General features: G+C 47.5%; 1 protein-coding gene across 1 annotated transcript in view; it reads left to right on the top strand.

Moving 5' to 3' along the window:
- Nucleotides 1-5482: 5482 nt before the first annotated feature.
- Nucleotides 5483-23662, top strand: part of lhfpl2a (LHFPL tetraspan subfamily member 2a) — a 59027-nt gene continuing 40847 nt past the window's right edge. The window contains exon 1 of the mRNA XM_083641713.1: nucleotides 5483-5621. The gene's annotated coding sequence lies outside the window, so the exon portion shown is untranslated. The remainder of the gene's footprint in view (nucleotides 5622-23662) is intronic.

The raw sequence follows: 23662 nt of genomic DNA, 5'->3' as shown, positions 1-23662 counted from the left end.
TAATGAGTTACCCCCAACACTGGTCTTTTTAATCCTGCTCTGCCTCATGGTGTGACAAACCAAACGCACCCCGCTCTGATTGGGCTCTGCGCTGAATCAACACTGTGATTCGCCGGCCGTGACGTAGGACCAGCCCCTCACCGTTTGTTTTCTCAGCTGTGACAAAGCTAAATCTGCCATCGACTGTGTGTAGCCTGATGCCCCTGAAAGATATGACAATGTAGAGATATGACTCGCTCAGATGCCTCTACGATGAGCGCATGGGGGGGGTAGATGTGTGCCACCGCCTTCATTCATCTCTGGTATGTCCACAAGGAGAGACTCTGACACACAGCGAAGGACTGGAATTCCAAACTAAATTGTGTCTGTCTGTGCTGCCGGCCTGTGAAAACAGATTAAAATCGTACTGACCAGTGCAGCTAGGAATGTGTTGAGCCTTGAAGGGGGGGAAATCCGACAGCTCATCACTAAACAAAAAAAATCCCCAAACAAGCCCTCTCGGCTCTGGACCTCCACAGAGCCTGGGCTGATAGAAAAGGGCATTCCCAATTCAAAGCAGCCCCCCTTGCATGGTAAATGAGGCTGAGATGGTCACTGCAGAGCTTCTGATATAATGTCATGGGAATGAGAACTTCATGGTATTGTGAATGATGCTCAAAAAGCTGACGGGTTTCCATGCGGAGTCTCATTGAAACGCCCGGCAATAAATCACATCTTTTGAATGATATAGTAATCATCTTACCGTGATCATGATGCACCAATTTTTTTCTTTTTTTTTTATCAATGTCTCTAAAGGAAGAGGTTAAAAAACACATGACACTAATTAGGACACCTGCCACTTTAGTCTCTTAAAATAATTGCTCTCTCTTCGTTAACATTATGATTCATAATGAAAATCATAGCATGTTGCTGTTCCACCTTCTCATATAGGAGGAGGGCTGAACTCATCGACCAGAGCCGACAACATAATCATTTTTACGGGTAATTACCAGCCGAAAGGCTTCAGGGAAGCCAGGCTGTCAGTGCAAGGCCGCATGCCCCCCTGGTTTGTAGTCTTCAGGGAAGCCAGGCTGTCAGTGCAAGATTGTGCCCCCCGTGGTTTGTAGTCTTCAGGGAAGCCAGGCTGTCAGTGCAAGGCCGTGCCCCCGGTGGTTTGTAGTCTTCAGGGAAGCCAGGCTGTCAGTGCAAGACCACATGCCCCCCCTGGTTTGTAGTCTTCAGGGAAGCCAGGCTGTCAGTGCAAGGCCGTGCCCCCGGTGGTTTGTAGTCTTCAGGGAAGCCAGGCTGTCAGTGCAAGGCCACATGCCCCCCCTGGTTTGTAGTCTTCAGGGAAGCCAGGCTGTCAGTGCAAGGCCGTGCCCCCGGTGGTTTGTAGTCTTCAGGGAAGCCAGGCTGTCAGTGCAAGGCCACATGCCCCCCCTGGTTTGTAGTCTTCAGGGAAGCCAGGCTGTCAGTGCAAGGCCGTGCCCCCGGTGGTTTGTAGTCTTCAGGGAAGCGAGGCTGTCAGTGCAAGGCCGTGCCCCCCGTGGTTTGTAGTCTTCAGGGAAGCCAGGCTGTCAGTGCAAGACCACATGCCCCCCCTGGTTTGTAGTCTTCAGGGAAGCCAGGCTGTCAGTGCAAGATTGTGCCCCCCGTGGTTTGTAGTCTTCAGGGAAGCCAGGCTGTCAGTGCAAGGCCGTGCCCTCTGGTTTGTAGTCTTCAGGGAAGCCAGGCTGTCAGTGCAAGGCCGTGCCCTCTGGTTTGTAGTCATAACAAAGGCACTTTGGCACTGGGTGGCTTCTTCTCGGTGCGTAAATCAAAGTGGAGAGAGCCCGACTCCCTTATCTCATCTGTAACAGGGACCCAACAGATGCTCCTGGTGGTTCTCTAGCACCTTCACTAAACCTAAATCTCAACAGTAGGGGGGGGGGGGGGTGGGGGGGGAGTTATTTAATACAAGATTTTGCACCAGAGCAACCATCTATAACCTCATAGTTACAACTTTAATCTGCCATTATTCATTTCCATCGGTGTGTTTACATTCTGTCTAGAGCTGCACCGAGTAGTCGATTCATCGATTAGTCAAACGACGGGACATTTATCACCAACTGTTTTTATAATCGTTTAGACTTATTCTAAAAAAAACTATCACTCGTTCCAGCTTCTTAAATATGAATATATTCTCATGACAGCAAACTGATTGTCTTTCATCGTCTTCACAATTTTATGACATTTTGACCATGATCAAACAACACCAGATGAATCTATAATGAAGATATTCATTAGCTGCAGGCCTAGATGAGTCCATTTAGCTCCGAGTGAAGGCGTAAACTAAATTTGTTGGGAGTCCTGTATAGATCATTGTGTCTCCAGTCCAGGCCGTGGAGATCATTTGCTCCTCGTGAAGAACTGACGGTCAGTCAGTGTGAGTATTTACACAGTGACCCCAGGAACAGGATGGATAACATCAGGCCTGTTGTTATTGCCAATAACCACAGACTTGTTTAGCTGGAGGAGAACCTCCCTAACCAAGTCACGGGACTCCCCTTGTGTTTTCACTTCATTCAAGTCTCGTTTGACTGACCGAGCGAGCGCACAAACAAGAGGGCACGAAGGTCCTGGCACCAGTTGTTCCCCCTTCCCAGTCACAACAGTCTCAAAATAGTCCATTCACACTCGTGCCTTGCCGTGCAAAGCCGACATGAATGATCCAAAAGTCGTTGTTTCGTAGCATTCCTGTTATTCAGCGGGGGCAGCAGCAAAACCCCTGCACTATAGGAATGGCCGCCGTATCTTTCTATTCAATCTGTTGAGAAGAGATTGAGACGACTGGAGACTGTGAATGGGAGATGGCACATGCATTGACATATGTCTGGAAATAATGCTAAACACAGCTTGTGCTGTGCGGCACAGGCTGACATGTTAGACCTTAAATAGTTTGCGCCTTCAGAAGGTGAGCAGTCTGCATTGAATGACATTCGTTGTGGGCCTTGGGCCAGCTGTTGGCCTCCCAATACAGACTACTACTCAGATCTATAGGGAGTCCTTACAGGATGTGTGCTGTTCAGAGTCACAGACACTTTGAACAACTTGAAACAATGCTCAGATGGTGGTAAGTCTATCCATACTACAGTGTGAACGTTGGGATAAACAGTGTCAAGAATTATTATACAGTGTACTTGATTACGGTTGAACAAGTTCAACTTTTTTGCACACTTCCCTCTGATCAGGAGCAGCTGCAGTCAACAACAACAAAAAAACACTCATCACTACTCACATTAGTTTGCAAACTCTTATCTGAGAACATGGAAATGAATGTACAATATAACATCATTCTCCAGGGTAATTATTATACGTATCAAGAAGTAAATTTGACCTAGTTGCACTTACCATTTGATTACTCATATTGTACCCAAGTGAAAAATAACTTTAATGCCGTTTAGGCCGATGAGAAACTGAGGGTAAAACAATTCCAAATGAGATGGAGTAATCTAGTAGCCTAAACTAAAGGTTTCTACTCCATAATGTGCAATGTATTAGGCCTATACTTTGAAAGTGGCCTAACCCTACCTGTAATACCAGTAGGCATATGGGACAGTTTGTACCAGGGGTTCCTAGACTTTATCGTGTTATAGTCCTACCCTCCTACCACACACCACTACTTGGGATTTTTGTATGCGTTATCGGTGGTTCTCTAGTCTCGGCAGACAATTGGAGAGCGCCTCAAAGTGGATCTAGAGTGAGAACTGAGTCAAGTGGTTTTGAAACCTTTTCACATCAAGGACCCCTAAACTGACACAAATTAGACCATGGACCCCTAGTCTCTTAGAACAGACGAGTTGGCTTCCGCAATTTTCAAATGCTTCCGCCATACCGTCTGTACTTCGTGGGGGATAATCATGCACCAACCGGAATGGGAAGTAGAAAGGCGGGTCTTCCGCTCATTAGTCCAATCAGAATCCAATATGCCACATTTTTCGTGGACACACGTGTCGTGATTGGTCGGATTCCGTCGAACTTCTTTCCTGTCTGAAGGTTTTTTTCCCAACTTCCTTGTGCATGTTCTGGGGGTGTAACGTACAGACTGTGTATAGCTGCATTCGCCGGATGTAGATGAGACAGTCTGTTTTAAGAGACTAATGGACCCCCATCTGATAAGATCTTAGCTTGTAGATGTAGTTTTATTACAGAAAGTGTATTAGCATTTTTCACCTCAGCCATTTTGTGTCTTAATAGGCAGGAAGTAACACAGGTGCAAGCAAAACATTAATAAGGGCCCCGGCACTGGAACATCTAAATGGATTGGATGTTGGAAAGCCTCATTTGGCTGCTGGTGAATGGAACCCATGACCAAAATAGTCATATAATTCTGTCATTGTGTTACTTGCGTGTCTTTTAGGAGTCTGGTGTTGGGGTCGTTAGGCTGCACTCATTGGACTTTAAAAGCCTTCAGTGCAGACCATTCAGTCTCTCCCTCCTCGCCTCTGTGCATGTTTTTCTTCTGTTGGTTTGTAGTAGGCTAGTTTGTGCGGTTTAGTCCCTAGTTTTAGGTAAATAAATTATTGTTATAACTTTGACTTTGGTGTGTCACATGCCAAAGCAAAACTTATGACAATACATTTAGTGAGGTGGGGTCGGAGACTTTGGCCCATGCAGGTGCACCCAATCAGCGCAGGCTCCTGCAAGACAGGGCCAGAGAGTGGCAGGATTGTCCTCACATACTTATGCAAGACTGGGCAATTATTTTTCCTGGGGGGCCACATGAGAAAGTCCGATTGTCACCGGGGGCCAAGAAAATGTCATGCTACAACCTCTAATTTTGTCACTAGATTAAAGTATAGAAAACATACTGTGCAGTGTGCACTTATTCTTAAGTATTTTTAAAATGACTCCAAACAGCCAATTTAGGTCATCTCATTTGATGTTTTAAAATGTAGCCTCATACGTAAAATGGTGTAGTTTGTCTTTAGACCTCCCGGGCCAGGCAGAACCATCATGAGGGCCTCTTCTGGCCCCCGAGCCATATAATGCCCAGATCTACTTATGGATGGAATTATAGTGAAACTATATGACCATATTCCCCTTTTTGCTGGGGACCCCCTGGAAACCCCCTCAGGGACCCTTGGGGGTCCCCTGGACCTCACTTTGAGAACCATTGGTGTAACAGAGGAGAGTCCTCTCTTCAGAATAGCCATATGAGTATGACTAAACTTTATCTCCTGATGCGATGTTCAAGTAAAGTTCATGCAATTAAACTGAAATTAAAGCATTTGGCATTTGGCTCAGTGGTCTGCTCCATTGAAGTCATTGAAGTGCAGCGTTTACTTGCAGCAGTCGCATCATTTGACTTGCAAAGAGGCAGTAGAGATGATGACTGTAGTGAGTGTAGATGAGTGGCTGGTGGTGGGTGGCTGGGGGAGGGAGGACCCGGGTTGAGTCACTCCCATCCCAAATGCAGTCGGGAGACTGGAGCCATTCACTCGGCCAGCCGTGATCCCGGAGAGAGAGCGTGGGGGATCCACTGAATCAAAGCCAGAAGGGACGGGATCGAACCCGACCAGCTTCACTTCCACAAACCCCAGAGAAGATCAGAAGAGCTTTGCGGGATTTCGGAGGCAATCGCTTCAAGTTTGCAGCAACGCGTAAGTCCAGAAAGACGCAAAAAGACCTTCCCACAGGGAAACTACTAGCGTAATGTCCCCTCACACACTAGTTTAGAAACGAGTTCAATGTTAGTTAGAGAGATAGCCCGTTAATGAAACAACTCTTTGTTGGGGACTCTTAACCGCAGACAATTTGTGAAGTAAAAGTGCACATGTCTAGCTCCTAGCTGTGACATTTTCTCTCCGCTAAAGGGGAAACTCGTGGCAGCCAGGAAAGCCGAGCAGACTGATGCTTTGCCAGGCTATGACTCCTCTATGCTGGCTGTCTATGATCATTTATTACAGTCAGCAGTGTCTTCGCCATGTAACGCTCCCTCTATGCCCGTTTCTTTATTCATATTTTGTAAAAACTCTACATACATAGCTTACATCTTTAATAAAGCAATTTAATATACATACAGTAGGCTACATTTGACTGTATGTAGGCTACCTATATGGTTAATTTGCTATTAGCCAACTGGTTGACAATGTTGGCTATCTTAGAAGATATAAACAAATAGCCTATATCGGGATGGAGGGGTCTTTAAGTTGGAGTTTGTCATTCATCCGAATAGCATTTTTAGCCTACATGCAACCAAGCAGGCATCAAGAGCGCCACTGACCTATATAGCTGCTCCTGACACTAATTGATTGAGTGTGGCTTGTGCACTGGGTAAATTGAAGGTCTACTATTGAACATATGGAGGGGGGGAGTGTGACCGTTGTCTTGAGAAAGTGGTGAGTGACAAATTGTTTAAGTTCTCTTTCAGCCATAATGCTGCAAACAGCACGCCTGTTACTGCTGCAGTGTGAGTGTGAGAGAGGGCTTCAGGGCAGAAACCCTTATGTTTGGGCCACGGTGTCACTGTCAAGCTCATAATGGAACTGAAACAACAACATTGACTCCTGTTTTGCATAAAAAAGAGCCATATTGCCCTTCTTCATTGTGTTTCCAATCAATCTCTTATTGATTTTCCATCTGTGTTTCCCTGTGATCGCGGTTCAGTTTAAACTGACAGTGGTTCATAAGAGAAAAGTGTTTGTTTTTGTATCACCGGTTTGCTTAATATAGTCATTTAACTATACAGATGAATGTCCTAAGTTGTTGTTTTTGTTGCACTCGACTAGGCTATTGTCACATTATGAGCGGTTGTGAAGCTGTGGCAGTGCAGCCACTGTGTGGTCGAGGCCATGAGTCCACACTTTATATTCTGTAATTAGTCTGAGCCCGTTCTTTCTTCCCCATTCCCATCTTTTAAAGGCGCACAAACGTTGCCGGCTCAGAAGTGCAATAGGCCTTTTTCACAGCAGCCATTTCTGTGTCTAAAAGGCAGGAAGTAACACAGGTGCACCAAAGCATGAATTAGGGTTTCCCCAACTTTCCAGTTCATTTAGGTGTTCCAGTGCCGGGGTTCCTAATTAGTGAGTTGGTTGCTTGCTGCAGCGCCTGTGTTTATCCTGCCTTTTTTTTTTTAGACACAAAATGGTGGCTGTGTCAAAAAAGGCCCATGACACACTGAGGTCACCGCTGCAGCAGCGGAGTGACTTCAGCATTGGAGAAGGCAGCCGGTCACACTGGGCTCTTGGCGACGCTTGGAGCGGCTGGTGCCAGCGCACGTGCTCCCCCAGGACTCTGTGTTTGGTCTATTAAAAAAAGCTGAAGTCAACTGGGCTTCACTCATTATGACCCTGGAGAAAACACTCCTTTCCTCAACTTTGGCCACAAGAAAAGCAGAAAATCATGTGCTTTTCTCTCTTGGCAGGCCGGCAGCACCAGCACAGTTGCTTCGGAAAAGTCCTCAAATGTGTCCCCCCCCCCCCCTCTTCCCCCCCCCCCCCCCCCCTCTTCTTCCCTCGCCTAAATAAAATGTTAAATTTTCAAAGCGTGGAAAAAAAAAACTATGACCAGACTCTTTTTGCCCGGTGCAGATGATATAAAGGAAAAAAAAGTTTAACTGCTAACCGATTCATGCAGACCGCATCATCTGCCTTTCAAGCTCTCTGTGGGCTTTTCTGGGCTTTTTTGCTGGCATCACGTCCGTCATTAGTCCAGGATTTGTGACCTCTTAGGTATGGATCTGGTCAATGTATTTCTCCTGACATGAGGATGGGTTGATGTACACCTTCTCCACACATGAAGGGACCCTCAAAAAGAATCATTTACTCGTATGGTGGTGTGAGGAGTAAATATGGTTTTGAGTGGTGCTCTTGATGGAAATCAGACCTGGGCACTATCGGTGTGCTCTTGAAACCAAAGCCAGGAGCCATAGGGTCGCCATGACAAGAGTGTGAAATTCGCTAATTGAATGCCCCCCCCCCCCCCCCCCCCCCCCCCCGGTGTCAACAGGTCACACCAGATGAGTCTGGCTAGTCTGACATCTGCTATACAGTTTGGTAGGGCGACGCCCCACTGTGTGGATATCCTCCAGTGTAGATGGCCGCTGATAACAAGGCTGTTTTATTTGCCTGCTGCTTCCTCGTAATAACACTGTAAATAGAGCGAGTCTACATAAAGAGAGATTATTCACTTTTCGCGCAGGCATCTGTTTTTGACATATGGCAGTCGGGACGCTTTTTTCTCTTCGTTACTTGGCTCCGCAAATATCCTTTCATTCACGCAGCGAGCGCGGCCAATAAACCTTTCAGCGGGGGCATCCGGGACGCGTTCTAATCAAACCCGCTATACATGACATCACGGCTCTTTAGCGTGTGTCCTGTTACCCAGGAGGATTGTTTCGCTGGCAGTAAAGTTGACATAGTGTTGTAGAGGGGGGGGGGGGGGGCTGTGTCTTAAGATGCAGGCCGATTTGAACTGGGTCATATTACGTTATAAGCTTTTCCATTCCCTCTGAAAGGAGTCCGTTTGATTGAATTAAAAGCAGCCGTGTGTCCGAGTTGTTGGAGTTCAGAGATGGCCCGTTTTCGCTGCTTCTGGTTCTGGAAAAGTCTCTCTCACAGTCTTGAGGGGGAAGAAAGGCTTTTGTCCTCTCTTGACATTTTCCATTGTTGTCTCTCTCTGTCTTCCTCTCGCTCCTCTTCACTTGCACCATGTGTGCGTTTGTTAGTGTGCGTTGCGTCGGTGTGTGTCGGCGCATTTCGGACTTTCCGTGCCGCCTGCGGCGAGTTGCTGTTGCTGTCTGACGGGGAGGTGAACGGGGGGGGGGTTTGTGTCGTGTCGTGTCCGAGCGATATGTGATGCGATCATTAGACCTGAATGATATTTGTAACCGGATCGTATAAAAAATATGAATGGAGCCATAGAGACACTGCATGGAATAGGCCACGTTCATTTCCACACACCAGCGTCATTTTCCTTGGATTAAACATAGCTAAAAGCTGTTGTGTGGTGGGCTGCGCAGACAACAAATGTAAAAAATCGCCAGTTAAAGTTTTTTTGTACTCCCAAGCAAAACAAGGAAGCCATTGAGAATTGGCGAGAAGAAAAATGTGGATCTAGCTGTCAAGAAGTAAGTTGGAGTGTTCATCTTCCGTATATACGATCTTTCTGTGCAACACGCAACCATGCACGGAGAACGCCAGGATTGGAGGGGGGCTTTCTGTTTTCCCCCGTCTTGGGCGTGGCTTCTGAATGATGACGCGTTACGCAGTGTCTCTATTGTGATGTCACCTAATTGGTTTGGGGACTCGCGTTTTGAAGCCTTGAGAGTTTAGTATTTTGGCCGTCGCCATCTTCGTTATTTGGAGCCAGAAGCACCTAGTGCAAGACCACAGAGCCACAGCGCCACCGGCTATTTGCCAGTGATCCGCGGCCTACGTGATCACTGTGGACAGGCGACCTGTCAATCACACCCAAAAACATAGTCCGCTTTATCATAGATGTTCCTCTAAAATGAACGTCTTGCTGTATTGAAGACGAGATGAGACCATCAACTCATTAGGAAAGTGTTTACTGAGGTCATCAATCAAGTGAGAAGGTCATTGACTAATACAATCGGCCATTAGAAAAACATGCAGGTTTAAGGCACTTCTGCTTTGGCTTCATGTCTCAGAACCGGAGGTTGCCCGTGGCTATAACCATAGGATGAACTCTCCCCCCCCCCCCCCCCCTCTCTCTCTCTCTCTCTCTGTGTCTCTCTTTGTCTCTCTCCCCCTCCACGCTGCACTGTAGGGCATTCATGCAGACTGATTGGATTAGGCTGCGTTGGAGCTAATCACCCTTCGTGGACTATGTACTTCCCTGTTCGGCCACACCTCTGCATCTTCTGCCCCCCTGTGGCGCCCAGAGATTAGACTCTACTGGGGGGGGCGGTGGGGGGTACATCTGCCTCCAGCACTTTTCCAGCTTTGCCGTTTACTGGGAAAGCAGCAGGGTGGGGTCGTCACAATAACAAAGACTTAGCCCCCCCCACACCACCACCTGCACCCACCCGTGTCCCTCTCTCAATGGAGGGCTGTCCGTAGGACCCGTAGTAGACCATAGCCCCTAGAAAGAGACATTACTGACAGAGGGAGGGGAGGGGGCGGGGGGCAGGGCAGGGCGAGGATAAGGCAAAGCCACACTGGCTTTTGTTCCTTTGTGGCGAGCCGGGGGTCAGCCTCGGGGGAACGCACGGACAGACGGACGGTGAGTTTCTGCAGCTGGTCTCCAGCAGCAGTTATCTGCTCTGGTAGCTGCTGGTAGGAGGCAGAGGCCGTATGAAGATGTGGGCGTAGCCACTGTGTCATGACATCACTGTGTCATGACGTCACCCATTTGGTTTGCGCACTCCGTTTTGAAGCTTTGGCACATTGAGTTTGGCATTTTGACCGTCGCCATCTTGGTTATTTGGAGGCGGAGCAGCCCAGCGTGAGACCGGGGGCTGATCGGCGAGCTGCACGATCACTGGAGAGGCGACCTGTCAATCACGCCCAAAAACATAGTCTGCTTCATCGTCTATTTTGACTCTAAATGGGCCCGTCATTTACAGAACGAGCATCATGAAGAAGAATTGAAACTCACGACTGAGATTATAAACTCATTAGGAAAGTGTTTATTGATAAATCAAGTGACAAGTCATTTCCCCATTGATTTATAATACAATCTGACTTCTTTTTGCAGCCAGTGGAGTCGCCCCCTGCTGGCCATTAGATAGAATACAGGTTTAGCATTGGCTTCATTTTTCAGCCGCGGAGGTTGCCCCTTGGTTGGTAGTTCAGCTTTTGCCTCTCGCATTTTTTTTTTTTTTTTTTTTTGCCAAACACTCCTCTCTGCCATCCCTCCTCTCTCCTTACCACTTCCTGTTGTGCATGATGCCATCCCTCCACTCTCCTTACCACTTCCTGTTGTGCATGATGCCATCCCTCCACTCTCCTTACCACTTCCTGTTGTGCATGATGCCATCCCTCCTCTCTCCTTACCACTTCCTGTTGTGCATGATGCCATCCCTCCACTCTCCTTACCACTTCCTGTTGTGCATGATGCCATCCCTCCTCTCTCCTTACCACTTCCTGTTGTGCATGATGCCATCCCTCCACTCTCCTTACCACTTCCTGTTGTGCATGATGCCATCCCTCCTCTCTCCTTACCACTTCCTGTTGTGCATGATGCCATTCCTCCTCTCTCCTTACCACTTCCTGTTGTGCATGATGCCATCCCTCCTCTCTCCTTACCACTTCCTGTTGTGCATGATGCCATCCCTCCTCTCTCCTTACCACTTCCTGTTGTGCATGATGCCATCCCTCCTCTCTCCTTACCACTTCCTGTTGTGCATGATGCCATCCCTCCTCTCTCCTTACCACTTCCTGTTGTGCATGATGCCATCCCTCCTCTCTCCTTACCACTTCCTGTTGTGCATGATGCCATCCCTCCTCTCTCCTTACCACTTCCTGTTGTGCATGATGCCATCCCTCCACTCTCCTTACCACTTCCTGTTGTGCATGATGCCATCCCTCCACTCTCCTTACCACTTCCTGTTGTGCATGATGCCATCCCTCCTCTCTCCTTACCACTTCCTGTTGTGCATGATGCCATCCCTCCTCTCTCCTTACCACTTCCTGTTGTGCATGATGCCATCCCTCCTCTCTCCTTACCACTTCCTGTTGTGCATGATGCCATCCCTCCTCTCTCCTTACCACTTCCTGTTGTGCATGATGCCATCCCTCCTCTCTCCTTACCACTTCCTGTTGTGCATGATGCCATCCCTCCTCTCTCCTTACCACTTCCTGTTGTGCATGATGCCATCCCTCCACTCTCCTTACCACTTCCTGTTGTGCATGATGCCATCGCTCCTCTCTCCTTACCACTTCCTGTTGTGCACGATGCCATCCCTCCACTCTCCTTACCACTTCCTGTTGTGCATGATGCCATCCCTCCACTCTCCTTACCACTTCCTGTTGTGCATGATGCCATCCCTCCACTCTCCTTACCACTTCCTGTTGTGCACGATGGCAGACGTGAACTTCTCCTCTTTGAACATTGATTAGCTGGAACTGGAGTGAGCCGGCCGGCGCCTCAGATCCACAGCTGTATGCTAATGCAGAAAGGCTCTGGCCCGTCACAGCCGTCAGGCCGTGTGTTTTGGGCCGATAGGACGACATCATATGTATGAGGGGGGGGGGGGGGGTGCACTGTGCAGATTATGTCTTTGTGGGCTGTGTGTAGGTTTTGAACCGTATTAAAGGAATAGTTCATCCAAAATTTAAAGCCAACACGCAAAGGACGCAGATCATGTGTGTGTATTTGTCTTTTAAGCCCAGTATCTATCATTTTCCACCTCCGTATTGTAAAACGTTCACCTAAACAGCTACCTAAATTGTGACGTTGCCATCTGGTGTTTGTAATTGGAGTTTACATTCTCCCACTGAATGGATTTTCTTTCAAAGGGGCAACTCGGGTCTTTCCGCCGGATGGGAATTTCACCCTGCTGGACGGATCGGGTTACTGCAGTCTGACAAGTGTTTATATAATGAGCTTGTTTCATTTGTTGGACCGTGGCTCCTCCGCCAGCCCCATTAGCAGATCTCCAATGCTGGACTCTCACACTCGTGGCTGATAAGCCCGGGCCCGGCTCGGGCGGTCCAGCACCGGGCCCGGCTCGGGCGGTCCAGCAGAGGTCAAGCTCTCCAGCTTGAAGCCAGGCTCCTGTCACTTAGCCGTTACATTTGGAGCCCGGAGATGACTGGGAAGCCTCCAGCTGGGTCGAGTCCATGCTGCTCACATAGCGAGGCCTGCTCCCCTCTGTTTGGGACCTGCTTACATCAGTAACCGTGGAAACCCTATTTGAGTTTAGATTGGCAGGCCGTCACCATGGAAACCCTATTTGAGTTTAGATTGGCAGGCCGTCACCGCTCATTATCACCACGCTGCCCTGGTAGCCAGAGAGCGCAGCACTACTCCAGCAGGACCAACTGCCACAACGGTCCCTCTGTCTCTCTCTGTCTCTCTGTCTCTGCAGCATCCTCCCTTTGGTACACTACGATTTGCCAGCAGTGACTCATGCTAACTTTAAGGCAGGTCGCTGAGGTGTTGGACTCCCGTTGTCTGAGACGTTTCCACCAGCGAGTCTGCTATTTAATACAGTAACAGTGTGAATGGATATAGTCCACTATATAGGCCAGAGGTTCTCAAAGTGGGGTGCAGGGACCCCCAGGAGTCCTTGAGGGGGTCCCCAGCAAAAAGGGGGAATTATTTATTTTCACTATAATAGATAGATAGAGAGTACTTTATTTGATCCCCATAGGGAAATTCTGGTGTAATACTAACCAACCATAAGTAACACAATAGCAGAATGTATGACCATTTTGGTCATGGGTTTCATACACTTTCTGTAATAAAACATCTAGAATTAAAAGTCTTATCAGGTGCGGGACCCTGGGACAAAACCTTATCAAATGTTGAGTGTCTGTAGTCTAATTTGTGTCCGTTTAGGGGTCCTTGACGTGGAAAAGGTTAAGAAACCCTGATTATAGGCCATGAAGAATTAGTGATATCAAAGAAGTGATGTTTCTGCGTTCCATGCTCTCCCTTACCTATATATACACCGTGTTTTACAGTCCTTATACCCTCATTAGGATCTCAAACCTCAGGCCAGGGTCTTTTGTTTGGAGTGACGGTCTTCACCAATCTTCACTCTCTGACTGGGAGCAAAAGGCCTCTGGTCAATGTAAAGGTCTGCTTAATGGACTGTGCAGCTGTCAATTGATTTGTAGCATTAAGAGGAGACTCCAGGTGAGTGGGGCTGCTCCACTAGGCTGGGCTGGGATAATGTTACCGCACCTGTGGGACCACACGCACACACACACACACACACACACACACACACACAAATACAAAGATTAACCCGATACAAGAGACTAGTTTTTATTTTCCGTAGCGTTTCTCTCCAGAGGGTAGGAACTCTGAGCTTTCGCACAATGAGAAAGAGACAATCAGGCTGGAGGCTTGGCTCCGTCTTTTAGATACGATCATGTAACGTGAAACATTACACGCCCCCCCTCCCCGGAGCCCCCGGCGCTCGTTACCCCCCTGATATGAACAGCCCCCCTAATTGAATTTAACTGGAATTTGCCAGGCTAGTACTCCTAGCCACATGCTAGTTCTCCTAGCCACAGGCTAGTCAACAGATGCATCCGGTGCGATTCCATCTCAGGTATGATCAACACCGATATGCCTCCAGTTAAACAAACAACGGAAAAAAAACGACACAGTTTTTCACGTTCACCCCCGACTCAACTCTCCTCCCTCCCTCCTTCAACTCGCGTCATGCCTTCCCTTATTGTCTGCACTGACTTCTGCCAGTAAGTCATCCTGTGCAACAAGAGTTTGCTGCGGTGGTGAAGCGATCTGCAGCCATCAGACTGATCTGCAGCCATCAGACTGATCTGCATCCATCAGACTGATCTGCAGCCATCAGACTGATCTGCATCCATCAGACTGATCTGCAGCCATCAGACTGATCTGCAGCCATCAGACTGATCTGCAGCCATCAGACTACTTAATTCTGATGTCTTTTTCCATGACAAAGAGCTCTGCTCATTCATATTCCAAGCGGTAACCCTTTACAATCAGGGTACATTAATTAAGGGTCAGTTCATAGTTAATAAGCATTGACTAACCCCCAATTAACGGTTAACTAATGTGTCTAGAATCATCTACTAATAACTAAGTATTAATTTGATACATTATTTCATAGTTTAGGGTTAGTTGATGGTTAAGGTTAACTAAGCCTACCACATACTAATTAATGTAACGTTGCCCTCTATATATCACAGTATCTGTATATGGGGGTGTTTGCTGCTTGCTTGACTCGTGTTTAGGCCTTCAGCACTACAAAAGCTGGTCTTGATCAAAGATGCTGACTTGCGTTTGGTTAGCCTTTGAAAGAGAGAATGCAGGGAATGAGGCATTTCTTTGTTTGCTGTTGTCATCTGGGCCGCCCTCAACAGCCAAGTGCTATTTGCCGTCTTAAGGCTATAGCGAGGAGGACTACCCTGTCCTTCACTGCATGGAGAGAGAGAAGCAGAGTAAACATAAAGAATATAGTGAGGAGGACTACCCTGGCCTTCACTGCATGGAGAGGGAGAAGCAGAGTAAACATAAAGAATATAGTGAGGAGGACTACCCTGGCCTTCACTGCATGGAGAGGGAGAAGCAGAGTAAACATAAAGAATATAGTGAGGAGGACTACCCTGGCCTTCACTGCATGGAGAGGGAGAAGCAGAGTAAACATAAAGAATATAGTGAGGAGGACTACCCTGGCCTTCACTGCATGGAGAGGGAGAAGCAGAGTAAACATAAAGAATATAGTGAGGAGGACTACCCTGGCCTTCACTGCATGGAGAGGGAGAAGCAGAGTAAACATAAAGAATATAGTGAGGAGGACTACCCTGGCCTTCACTGCATGGAGAGAGAGAAGCAGAGTAAACATAAAGAATATAGTGAGGAGGACTACCCTGGCCTTCACTGCATGGAGAGAGAGAAGCAGAGTAAACATAAAGAATATAGTGAGGAGGACTACCCTGGCCTTCACTGCATGGAGAGAGAGAAGCAGAGTAAACATAAAGAATATAGTGAGGAGGACTACCCTGGCCTTCACTGCATGGAGAGAGAGAAGCAGAGTAAACATAAAGAATATAGTGAGGAGGACTACCCTGGCCTTCACTGCATGGAGAGAGAGAAGCAGAGTAAACATAAAGAATATAGTGAGGAGGACTACCCTGGCCTTCACTGCATGGAGAGGGAGAAGCAGAGTAAACATAAAGAATATAGTGAGGAGGACTACCCTGGCCTTCACTGCATGGAGAGAGAGAAGCAGAGTAAACATAAAGAATATAGTGAGGAGGACTACCCTGGCCTTCACTGCATGGAGAGGGAGAAGCAGAGTAAACATAAAGAATATAGTGAGGAGGACTACCCTGGCCTTCACTGCATGGAGAGGGAGAAGCAGAGTAAACATAAAGAATATAGTGAGGAGGACTACCCTGGCCTTCACTGCATGGAGAGAGAGAAGCAGAGTAAACATAAAGAATATAGTGAGGAGGACTACCCTGGCCTTCACTGCATGGAGAGGGAGAAGCAGAGTAAACATAAAGAATATAGTGAGGAGGACTACCCTGGCCTTCACTGCATGGAGAGGGAGAAGCAGAGTAAACATAGAGAATATAGTGAGGAGGACTACCCTGGCCTTCACTGCATGGAGAGGGAGAAGCAGAGTAAACATAAAGAGAATCACAGAGAGCTCTGATAATAGTGGAGGGAGACAGAGAGAGTGGCCGTGAAAGAAAAGGAGTTTCTGAGACTGGAGAAAGGGGAGATTAAAGAAACAGTTCGCCCAAAAATGCAAATTGACTTCAGTACAGTGCAGCTGAAGTCAATGGTGACTGGTTTTCTCTCGAGTTGTGCTGGCAGCCTCCCTGCGTGTTATATCAGACTTCACCTGTGTTTCAACTGGCATGAGGGTGAGTATATGAGATCATTTCCATTTTTGGGTGAACTGTTCCTTTAAAAGGCAAACGCAAGAAAATAAGAGAGATAGAGAGAGAGAGAGAGAGAGAGAGGGCAATGCTTTGTTTCACAATTAACTGGAGCGGTCCAGGGTCAGACATCTGTGATCCATCTCCCAGGGGCAGGCGTCTGTACCCTCTCTCTCCCCCCCTCCCTCTCTCTACATCCCTACCTCGCTCTCTCAATCCCTGTCTGCTCCTGTGTGCTCAGCCACTCTCTAACCCAATCGGCAGAATAAAACGTTGACATGTCTGAAAGCCAGGGACGTTACACAACAAGCTCAACGTAAATTTGAAACACAATTCCGGTTAATTAGAAACCCTCTCTGCCTTTCCAACATTAAACGCAAGTAAAACAACTTTGGTTATGTTTAGGTCAGTTTCAAAAATGGTTAGGTTTAGGTAACTAAAGCAACTTGGTTGAGGTTAGGGTTATGGTTTGGTTTGCGTGTAAGACGGGGACGCTACAGGCCCGCCAACCCCACCCCGCTAACGTGAATATTAACCTTACACACGTCATTAGACTCGATGACGTGTATAACATTAATATTCACGTATCTAGAAACGTACTGCAAACGTATGCATAGTATTTTCGTTCGGAAATGTTCGTATTTTACATTTTCCGTGGATTCTAGAAACGTACGATGTTGACATTTTAATCTGGCGAGTGGGCTGCTCTCTGACTAGCTCACTAGCTGCCCAGAAGATCATTTACTCAGAGGGAAACCTCTCTTTAAATAGCTGTTTGGTACTGCATCCATCTGCTTATCTCACCACAGGTATAGGAGAGTGGCAGTTGCAGGTGGTTTGGTTAGCAGTCCCCAGCCAGGCCATGGAAGCACACTATCTTATCCTGTGCTCTAGATGGTTAGGCACATAAAGGAGCCATTATGGCCTTTTTACTGTGGAGCTGTCAGATTCCTGGGGGACACGGTCTGTGCTACTGGGAGGGAATCAGGATCACCGCACGTTTACAAGCTCAGACTAGATGCAAACTGACTGGTAAACAGGACTTTATAACATGAGGGAGAGAGAGATTGTTGCCTTGTGTACTCAGTGCCCACTTGTTTGTATTTATACTTTTTAACTGCAATGTCCACATTTTTCAAATTTTTGGTTTATCTGCACTTACCTGTATCTATTTTGTTCAACAGCAATTTACCACTTTCTCTTTGTTCTTCTTAAGTTGATTTGACCTACTCTCATGTAAACTTTGGGTGCGTTCGGAAATAGCACTCAGAGCGCACGCTGGACTGTTCGTAAATTGGGAGCGGCCATATTGTAACGTGCCGTTAACCTTCGCCCTCTCATTTCAGTGTAGACGAGCGTCAGAGTGGATTTACGAACGCACCCTATATTTGATTGCAATGTACGTACAATGTATGTTTCCCATGCCAAGAACGCCCCTTTGAATTGGAGAGAGAGAGAGGGAGAGAGAGAGTGGGGGAGAGAGAGGGGGGGAGGGGGAGTGAGAGAGGGAGGGGAGGTAGGCCCATTATCTCTGTCATGGTGTCTGGAAGAGGCTTGGCCCACAGCCAGACTAGAGGAATGACCCTGCGATTCTTATTAGAGAGGCCGTCTTTTGTCACAACACAGCCCTGAGGGATCCCAGGCTAGCTGGGATTAGCTATCTATTCCATTGACAACTGACAGGCTAATTGTAGTGGGAAATTAATGTTTACGGGAGCGCTGCAGTTTAATACAAAAACCTATAGAAGGATCATATTTTGTTAAATGCTCACTCAGGGTTTTCAAGATTGTAGAAGTTTTAATTTAATTACAAACTGAAAATTTACATTTAAATGGACTTATTTTTTACCAGCTCACTCTCTCAGCAATATTATATCAATGTTGTGATATGAGACTATATCGTCTTAGATTTTGGCTATCGTAATATCCCGATATGGCATAAGTGTTTTATTTTCCTGCGTCTTAAAGGCTGCATTACAATCACGTGATGTCGGGGTTTTTTTTACTTACCAGACTGTTGTAGCTGTTCTATTGTTTGCTTTTACTCACTTAGTCATTATATCCACATTATTACTGATAATTATTGATCAGAAATCTCATTGTGTAACTATTTTGACAAAGCACCAATACTATATTATATAATTATATTGTTGCAATATCGATATTGAGGTATTTGGTCCAAAAATATTTAATTGTGATATTTGTTTTTGTCCATATCGCCCAGTGACATTTCAGGATGTCTGTGAGAGTCCTACTGCACTACTAACACTAGTTTACAGTTCGAATGAATGTGATGACACAATATCGCCTGAAGGGCCCCCCGAAACATACTCGGAAGCATTCAAAGTGATCTCTCCATCGCTATTCCTTTCCCATTTTACGATGTTTTCACTGAATAGTACCCTTTTCTTTTTGCTCAGTGATTGGACTTTATAAAGCGGACCTGCTTGAACGATGCTCTGCGGGCCATGTGTTCTGCTTCACATTGAGCTATTAGAGTAATCACTGCAAGGTGATGTCATCTCTGTGTGCCGTGTGCCGTGTGCGGTCTGTGCTTCACGGGCAAGTTAACACACACACACACACACACACACACACACGCACACACACAGGCAACACACACACACACACACAAGAGGAAATTGGATAGAGTGTGGCTAATCATTGCATTAGCGCAGAGTGTGTAATCAACGTGCGCCTGCGGGGGGAGACACCTTGTGTTTTGGCTTTTTACAGACGCTGTCCTTTGTTAATGGCTCAGCTTGGGCCAAGTGCAAAGTGTTTACGCTGGAAGTGAAAGGGGATGTGTGTGTGTGTGTGTGTGTGTGTGTGTGTGTGTGTGTGTGTGTGTGTGTGTGTGTGTGTGTGTGTGTGTGTCAGGGGGAATTAGGGCCTAACTGAGGAGCTCTGGTTGGACGTTTGGGGCGTGATGTCATCGAAAAGGCCCACATTGTTTTGCCTGACGATCAAAAGACATCCGGCCACAACTAATCCTTTTTTTAACGGCAAACTCCTTGGTGACACGTTATTATTTGGATAGTACGCCGACAGAGAGTCTACAGAATATTGGAGCATTTCAACAGGTTATTAGTTGACGTTCAACAATTCAACTGTTTAACAGATGTTTAACTGATTATCTATAGCAGTGGGTCTCAAAGTGGGGTCCGGGGCCCCCCAGGGGTCCCTGAGGGCGTTCCAGGCCCCCCCCCCCCCCTAAAAGGGGAATCATTTATTTTCACTATATCCGTCCATAAGTAACACAATGACAGAGTGTATGACTGTTTTGCTCATGCGTTTCATACACTTTGTGTCATGGGACAAAATCGTATCAAATGGGGGTCCGTGGGGTAATTTGTGTCAGTTTAGGGGTCCTTGACGTGAGAAGGTTTGGGAACCACTGATCTATTCACCTTATGTAGCCACGCCCATTTGACCTGGTTGTGTGGTCGTTCGACGACTTCCGGCAAGAAGAAGAAGAAAAAAAATGGCTGGCTGCTCCAATATCATCTGACTCTGAATTAACTAATAGTTTAGCCAATTGTGTGTAACATACCAAATAAAAGCAAACGGCAATGTCTAAGAATGCAACGCCATGTAACTGGCTCGTTAATTCTCGCATTCCAGGGAATTACGTTAACGTCTGCGGGTCTTATAGACGTAAGTGGCTCGAGCTGCGCTCGGAGGACAGAAAACCTTCTGAAGCTTTCTTTGTTGGAGTCCAGGTATGTTTTACAAGAAAGTGCTCGTCATTGTCGACGATAACGTTATCTGACCTGGCTAACAGTGGATACTCGCTTGCTTGCTGTGTACCGAGCTCAAAGTAGTACGCTACGTTCTTTGTTTTACACCCTGCGCTGTCCGCTACAAAAACAACTCTCTTCTTCATGACGTTCTTTCATATTTGGCGCCGTGACCGCCGGAAGTGTTAATAGGACCCGGAAGAATTTGGCCCACTGTAAGGTCTGAACATAAGGTGAATAGAGTCTATGTGACGATTCAAGAACTACACCGGGTGCAGAACAGCTGTGTGTGAAACAGGAAGCAAACAGAATCTATTTGTTGAATCTAATAAGCTGGAAAAACATAATCTACAGACAAACCCAGTTGAATTGTTGAATGTCATCGAGTGCCAACTAATACGCTGTTTAAATGTTACAAATACCCTGTAGACTCTCTGTAGGTGGACTATCCAAATAAAGTGTTACCAAATCCACCCCCCCACACACTCTATATTTCATAATGTGAATCAGTGCTGTTCACTTTTCTGAAGTGACGCTTAGTACAACCGGCTGTTCTACACTGTCTTTATGAGACTCCCAAGGTCTCCCAGTCGTACTGGAGTCTGGCTCCACCAGACAGGTCCAGCTCGCACCCGTCCGGGCCCAAACGGGCCATCAGACAGGTCCAGCTCGCACCCGTCCGGGCCCAAACGGGCCATCAGACAGGTCCAGCTCGCACCCGTCCGGGCCCAAACGGAAGCTGCCGAGGCACCAGGCAGAAACCCAAAGGTTTTTCCTCCGCTCTTTGAAGAGCTCCTGGCATGACGTTCAAAGCTTCTCTCGTCTCAGCACTGGCTCCTAAAATAATGTGTGCTAAATGTAATCCAGCTGCCCCAGCTGAGTGGGAACAGGCCACGCCCCCAGCGGAGTGGGAACAGGCCACGCCCCCAGCTGAGTGGGAACAGGCCACGCCCCCAGCGGAGTGGGAACAGGCCACGCCCCCAGCGGAGTGGGAACAGGCCACGCCCCCAGCTGAGTGGGAACAGGCCACGCCCCCAGCTGAGTGGGAAAAGCCACGCTTATTATTCTCTACAGCAATAATTGCTTGTATTTGTCCTTTTTATGTTTCAGCATTTTGTTATCCCCCCCCCCCATACATTTTGACATGCCAGTGTGAAGTATCGCTAGCTTCCTCTTATTGAGAGAAGAATATGACGCTTTAGCTTTTGTCCCACATGTAATGATGGAATTGAATGGTCTGTGTCGTGTGTTCGCTGTGTCAGAATGATCCAAACGCAGAGATGGAACACACAGAGCTACACAGAGCACAATGACAAGGTAACCAGTGGTCAAGTCTGTTTTGTATTGTGTAAACAGAGCCCAGCTCATGTCAGAAGATAGGGGCTTCCTTCCACACAGCTTGCACTGACAATATGCATTGTGTTGCTATATAAACTCAGAATCAGAAACAGATGGCCGTGCAAGGTTAACACGTTTTTCACTGTTCACCCGTCCTTTAGAAGTTTACATGTTCAATTTGCCCTTTCAGATCACAGGGCCATTTTCACCAGGCTTTTGGGGGTGAGGCAGGCGATCCAGTGCTCTGTAATACTCTATATATAACACTGAACAAGGCTTTCAAAAATCACTTTCTTTGTCACTTACGTCTTTTTTTTTATCATGTTTTTTTCTGGATTTTCTCCCAATAGAGAGCCCCAGGAACGAGTCCGGAAAACATCGATGCTAACACTTCCTGGTTCTTCACTGTTTTCGCCTATGGGATTTTTGAATGGGTATTTGGCGCGATGCTTCTAATAAGGTCTCTGGGCAACGCAAGCTTAATCAAACGCGAACCAGTGTTCAGTAGGGTAATCTTCACACATGAGGACCACTTTTATGAGTTTTTAAGCTTTTAAGTGCCGTTAAAAGGGCGGCTAGCTAGCAAACGCCTAAATGAGACTACACTGTTGAGTCGACGGGGATATTATACGTCAATAACGTCATCACTTTAAAGGACGAACACGGAAATTCTCTTTCCCTCACCTGGTTCAGCCCGTTCAGCCCGGGGTAATCAGTGCACAGCAGCGCTCACATCAACAACACTCCAGGTTGATTGGTGACGTGACATGGAAGCCTATGCGACACTGTGTGTAGTTCTGGATTATCTTACTGTAGCACGAGCTTTTTACTTCTAGGGCTCGCATTTACGCTTCAAAACTCATGAAAGTGGTCCTCATGTGTGAAGTTTATCCCGCTGAACACTGGTTCGCGTTTGATTAAGCTTGCGTTGCCCAGAGACCTTATTTGAAGCATCGCGCCAAAAACCCATTCAAAAATCAAAAATCCCATAGGCAGAAACAGTGAAGAACCAGGAAGTCCGGGACTTCCGCGTTCCGACTACAAAAATACGTCATCCCTGGGGCTCTCTATTGTACTTGGCAAATTCCCCCTGCTGTCCCGGTCGTTGCTCCACCCCCTCTGCCGATAGACTAGCACAATTCTTCCTCCGATACATGTGCAGTCGCCAGCCGCTTCTTTTCACCGGCAGGACGTAGTGCGTGAGAGGGTCAGGGTTATTCCCCCCCCCAGTTCCCCTCCCCCCGAACAGGCACTACTAGTGCAGCGACTAGGACTCACACCCCACCGGCTTCCCACCCGCAGACGCGGCCAATTGCATCTGTAGGAACGTCTGACCAAGCCGGAGGTACCGCTACCGGGCGGGAACTGAACCCGGGTCTCCCCGCGGTGGCAGGCGAGCGCTTTCACCTCTACACTACCCAGACGCCCCCTGGTGGCAGGCGAGTGCTTTCACCTCTACACTACCCAGACGCCACGTCACTTACGTCTCTCAACAGTTCTGCCAGTCTTCGGGACTCTTCAAATATTTGTCCAACTCCTTCAGTGAGTGACCTCCTCCAAAGTGCTTGTTCAGCACTTCAGCGGAGTGGTGCCGTGTTGAAAGGCCCGTCGCGTCCGACTCGAGCGGTGTCAGCGAGTGAACGGAGCCGGGGGGGGGGGGGGGGGGGGGGGGGGGGCTGTGAGTGAGTGGACGCTTCCCAACACCTGTGTTGTGTATGTTGGCCCGAGGGAACGAACAGGGCTCCTGAGCTGGGAACAAACCTTCATGTGAATACTCTATCCACCACCTCACATGCCTCTCTCATTATGACTCAGAGAGAGAGACAGAGTGGAGAGAAACGCAGAGGAGATGTTTGGAGGACGAATAGGAAACAGATGCAACATTCAGCCTTTTTATGTGTGATTCTCCACTTTTTCTCCTCTCTTCTTCTATTTCCGTCCCTCTCGGCTGCGTCACGATGATGATAACCTTCATGCCACACTTTTTTTCCCTCTGCTTGCTGAACTGTCAACTCCGTCACATACACCGCGCTCGACCGCACCAACACAACA

Source organism: Poromitra crassiceps, assembly GCF_964638095.1.
Source record: "Poromitra crassiceps genome assembly, chromosome: 8".
Classification (NCBI taxonomy): Eukaryota; Metazoa; Chordata; class Actinopteri; order Beryciformes; family Melamphaidae; genus Poromitra; species Poromitra crassiceps.
This window is presented reverse-complemented; position numbering and strand designations above follow the sequence as displayed.